Source organism: Zingiber officinale, chromosome 5A (genome assembly GCF_018446385.1).
Source record: "Zingiber officinale cultivar Zhangliang chromosome 5A, Zo_v1.1, whole genome shotgun sequence".
NCBI lineage: Eukaryota > Viridiplantae > Streptophyta > Magnoliopsida > Zingiberales > Zingiberaceae > Zingiber > Zingiber officinale.
Genome location: NC_055994.1, coordinates 24,119,987 through 24,125,770, shown reverse-complemented (window position 1 = coordinate 24,125,770; position 5,784 = coordinate 24,119,987). Strand labels below are relative to the sequence as shown.

General features: G+C 36.3%; 1 long non-coding RNA gene across 1 annotated transcript; it reads right to left on the bottom strand.

Annotated features, from left to right (window-relative positions):
* Positions 1-2,690: 2,690 nt before the first annotated feature.
* LOC121982704 lies at positions 2,691-4,512 on the bottom strand. The gene is made up of 3 exons (XR_006112197.1): positions 4,460-4,512; positions 4,253-4,360; positions 2,691-2,776 (listed from the first exon to the last, which is right to left on the bottom strand). It is a non-coding gene; the product is annotated as an uncharacterized LOC121982704 (long non-coding RNA).
* Positions 4,513-5,784: the final 1,272 nt, after the last annotated feature.

The following is a 5,784-nucleotide window of genomic DNA, read 5'->3' as shown; positions in this document are numbered from 1 at the left end:
CATTACACTATGCTAGGAGGTGATAGAGTAATTTAGATTGCATGATCGTGTCCCTTGGTGATAAAGGGTAATTGTTGGATCGTAAAGTAGCTAGAGAGTGGGGGGGGGAGGTGAATAATGTTCGTCAAAAATCGCAAGTTAAAACGAGTTGCACAGCGGAAAAGGGAAACAAACAACACAAAGCTAACAATGCCAAGTTTTACTTGGTTCGGAGCCTATGATGACTCCTATTCCAAAGCCCACGATTGTCGATCACTTTCGTTGGGCAATGCACTAATAGTTTGAAAAGATAAAATAATGAAGTACAAGAACTATATATGAAAAGTTACCGACAATAGAAAAAACTAAGTAAAGCTTGATGTCCGATTGCCGGTGGAGCATTACAGTGTCGTAGGAGCTTTTTTGAAGCAGGGCACAGGAAGGAAAATTGTAGTAGATGATGTTTTGAAGATGCTAGTCAAAGACCCTTATATACGCCCATTCCAGGCGTCTGGACAATTGCTAACGTGGTGATCTCTTGTTGAAACTTTATTTGGGAAGTTTATCCACTTTTGGGCGCCTGGACCCCTCCGAGCGCTTGAATCGTTGACGTGGAATCATCCAGTCAACGTGCTCGAACTCATCTTCGGGATAATTTTTCTGGTCCGGGCGCCTGGACCAACTCCAAGTGCCCAGACCACCCGGGTGCCTGGCACCCGCTCGGGCGAGACTAGTCCGAGCGCCCGGATCCCTTTTGGGCATCCGGACACCCTTTTTTAAGCTTTCTTCCCTATAAAAAAGAGTTAGTTTTGGGCAAATAAAAATTTATTTATCCTATAAAAAAAGTTAGCACAACGTAATAAGATAGAAGTAGTAATTAGATCCTGTCTCCTCAAGACCAGAATCTAATCAAGGTCTCAACTTAGGTTTTCCAAATGGATCTATGTTGGACTGACATCTACAGTTCGCTCAATCAGGAACGCGTCCTTACTGGATCTCTCCTCCAGTTGCTTACCTCTTACTTACTAACTGCAGTCACTTGACTTACCTTTGACCCACCAGGTCTTTCCACTAGTTGTCAGGTCCACAGACTCAACTGGACTTCGGCTAGTTGTCAGGTCCTGCGGGCCCAATTAGACTTCCCACTAGATATTGGGTCCCACGAACCAATCTGGACTTCCCACCGGCTATCGGGTCCCGCAGACCTAGCTGAATTTTAGTCTTGTCACTACAACAAAAATAGCTTTTCGTAGCGCGCAAATTCGCTTTCCGCAGCGCGCATTGCATGCTGCATAATTAAAAGCTGTTAAAAATCCTAAATTATTGACAGCGTACTTTGCGCGCTGCGGATAATATTATCCGCGGTGTGCTTTGCGCGCCGCGGATAATACTTTCCGCGACATGCTTTACGCGCTGCGGATAATACTTTCCGCGGCATGCTTTGCGCGCCGTGGATAATACTTTTCGCGGCATGTGTTGTGCACCGCGGATAATACTTTCCGCGGCGTGCTTTGTGCGCTACGGAAAGTATTATCCGCAGCGCGCAAAGCACGCTACAAATAGTAGTTTCCGCGGCGTGCTTTGCGCGCTGCGGATAATATTATCCGTAGCGCACAAAGCACGCCGCGAAAAGTATTTTTATGCACTAAGGATAATAATCTACAGCTTATAAATGTACGCTGTTGATAGTCTTAACTATATTAAAAAAAAATATTAATTTGATGAAAATAATAAACCAAAATTTTACAATAAATTTAGTGCAAATAAATCCACAAAATTAACAAAAGTCATAGTTTTTCATTATACCAAAAAAATTTAAAGATCTTAAACAAGATACAAAATCTCTATCAAACTAGTTATTACATAACAACAATTAAACTTACAATCTACACAAATTAGTATATTATGTACCAATCACACAATACTATAAATTTCGATAACCATGCAACCGTGCTTCCTATTGCATCATCAAGAAACTGCATTTCATCATTTGGTCGAATTAGGTCCACCTTTTCCACCAAAACTTTATCAACCCAAACTTTCCAACATGATCCACCAAGAATAACGTGATGCACTTTTGTATTTGGATCTGTGGATGCAATTCGACCTTCTGCAACAACTAATTCATCAGCAGACCAATGAAGCAGCTTACATTTAGTATTAGCACATATATCTCCACGACTCACATTTCTCGAATTTGACTGTAAATAAACAATACAAAATTATTAATTCAATCATATATATTTTTGTAACAATTTTGTGATTCAGAAATACATAATTTTATGATAATCACCTGAAAAACATGACCAAAATCACCACTTTTTTTGACACCAATATTAATATCGCTATTGCTACCAAATTCATTCCCAATACCACTACAAATACCACCACTAGCAATCTAATTTTATAACCAAATCGTGTCAAACAATGTCATCATGATAATTCAAAATGATTTAAGTGTACATATCAACTTATTTTATATATATTGTTTACTTACTAACCTGTTCTGGATGATTTTGTTGTCTCATACTTTGTAAAAACATAGACCTCATTTCTTGCATTTCTAGTTGATTTTTTTGCCTCATTTCCTGCATTTGTTGTTGAACATTTTGTACTATAGTTTGAAGTTGTTGAACCATTCCATTTTGTTGCACTGAAGCTCCAACTTTCGATGGTGTTACTCCAAAGCCCATTCCACGCACTCTACCCGAGCTTCATTGCCAAACACAATGCTAATTGCATCATCAGCAATATTAGTTGTGTTTTGAGATTCGGGTGGACATTCTAATATTTTTTTCTGCAACAAAAAATAACTTTCAATATATTATCATTAATATAATAGATGACTATACTGAACATCAACATATAATGCATGTAAATGAAATCAACATATAATGCACGTAGTTTAATAAAATAACATGTACGTACTTCAACAAAAGATCTAATTGGTTGTTTTAGATAATTATTCTAAGAAATTGGTATAGGCCCAGTAGCACATCTATGTTTATGCAAATGTATGTCCATTTGTTTTCTCATTTTGGAGAAAGACAAAATAAATCTAAGTTGAGGCCATCTGATTTTACTGAATCTTTGTGCCATCCATTCTTATGTTGTGAGCTAATCTTTAGTCATATAATTCGTAATCTATGACTGAGTTTGGCTTTTTGCAAGATGGTGTTCAGATTCTATATATGGAAAATAGAGCCTTACTGAGACTACTTTAACACTGATGCTTCTGCTGTTCGATATTGAATAGTTGCTGAAACCAAGAATGCTAATCCAATTTGAACCACATAATAACTAAAGGTTAAATACAAAATGTAGGACCAAACGTTAACTCTAGCATATCCACATTGACATTAATTCTAACAAGAATCACATTATCATGGTTTGAGGAGATACTATTCTCATGTTCATCCAAGATTTCTGACAATTTGCTCACAAAAGCTGCCAAAATCTACCGACTAAGCATGATGTATATTCTCACAAGTCCCTAAAAGCTTTGGTGACTGTGTGCATATGTATTACAGTCAGAACTTCCTACTTTGGTATGTTCTCTTCATTTGCAAGTTGAAACTACTTGATTAGCCTTACCGTCGAATTGTTTGCAGCATACAGAAAGACCCTAAGCAACGCCTGTCATCCTTGGAGCTCCTGGTCAGTGGTTCGGTAATTCTTTTTTGTTCGCTGTAATGCTCAAGAAATTGATAGATTCTAACTGAATTTTCAGAGTCATCCTTTCATCAAAAAATTTGAGGACAAGGACATCGATCTGGCAATCCTTGTTGGCAGCTTAGATCCTCCTGTAAACTTAGCTGAGTGATGTTAATGCTATCATTTCTTAGTGTTGGTATGTGTACAATCCAAATTGTGACTGGATTGCTGGGGAAAACTCGTTGTCAACCCATTCGATCAAACAACCCCTTTATATGAACCAAAGCGCTGCTTAGAAAACCAGAATGATCCAAATTGTGATTGGATTGTTGGGGAAACCTAGTTGCTTCATTTGATAAGGTCATGATGCAAAGCAGAACAATTAGAGCTATGTATTGTATGGTTTCGTTAGCATTCTTGGCCATATCTTAGATCCAAGTAATAGGTAAGGAGTTATAGAAAAAACAAGATTAGTGGAATACTTGCTTAACATGATAAAAGTCTTTCTACAGAGACATTGGTAAGAGTATAAATGGAGATCTTAAGTATAAATGCTTATGAAAAACCATATCAATGGAATAAAATTTCAAAGAAATCTAAAATGAATGAACATGCTTACCATTTTCTCTCCAACGGCTTGAGTACTGGGCTCCCCATTTTTTCTCTTGTGACCTTCAATCCAAACTTGCGATCTCGTAATTTTTGTATCCATCGGACTTGTCTTTTCCTTAAATATAAAAATATATACAAAATCATTACAGCATAACTTAAAAGATGCATATATCATTAATTATTACTTAAATTATAATAAATTTAAAATAATTACCATAATGTGAGTCAAACGAGCATAGCCCCTCCGACTCATTGTGTGAATGTGGTTTTGTTTTTCCCTCATTGATCTAAATCTTGCACTCTTTTCCTAAGATTAGTCAAAATCGCATAATCAAACTCTCCAACATATTAAAACTTAGTAGTCTCTTACCCAACCATAGCATTAGAATAAATTCAATGCATTCGCATCCAACTCATGGTCTAAGTGAATAAATACTTACTTGAAAGGTAGATGATAATGTTCTCTGTACAAACAAGTCCCACTGATTTTGGTCCATAAATTCAGGCTTCAACAAACTGAGATCTTGTGAAGCCACTTGACTTGTATTAGCTTCCCGTACAAGTATTTGCAATTTGAATTTTATATCACGCCACAATTTAGCTAACTTTTGAAAAATTGTTTTCTTTTCCCAATCCTCAACTTTATAAGTCATCTGCACATTTAATAACACAAAAATATGTCTACATTTTGTTATAAAAATGGAAATGAAAAATTAAGTAACTAAATATATTACCTGAAGACAACTCCACATCCTATCTTTCACTTCTTCATCAATATTACTCCATCCATCTAATGTATATGGCACAAATTCCTTTATCATGCAACCTAGGAAAGAAGCGTACTTCACTGAATTATCTCCAATCGGCTGACCAAACTCATTACGCTCCAGCTCTTTGCACTTGTCTTGGCCACTAACCATTTTCAACTTTGACGCACCCCGTCCTTTTTTCTTATCAATTTTCTCATCAACAATTGGTTCTTTACCATGCAAATCTTCTGATGAATTGGATGAATTGTTAGAGTCCATTCTCGATAACTTATTAGTTATATTTTCCTGTTAAATAGCAAAAAGAGATATTGAAATGTCTTTAGTAAAATAAACCAAGATTTAAAATAGAATACAATATCACCTGAATTTCAGCTACAGATCCATTGCCACGTTTTTTAACCATTTTACTCATCCTTTGAAAGCTATGTAATGACCTGGTCAAACATGTAATATGACATGATGCATTGCTGAAAATAAATAAGCAGACAAATATATTGAAACACTAAATAAAGAGTTATGCAATTATTGATAAGAACATGTATCAATCAAAATAAATAACTATAAAATATATAATTGAAAATGTCCATCATGTCTCAATCACATCAATTCCCTCACACTCATTCCTTGAGTACAGTTCTTTCTCAGTAATGTTAATCTCAAGTTGGGATACATCAAGAGGTGTTGATGACGTATAAGCATCTTCTTCAAGCACGTTCATGTTATGAATACCTTGAGGCGGCGCTTTTAGCAACACATACCAATTTGATTC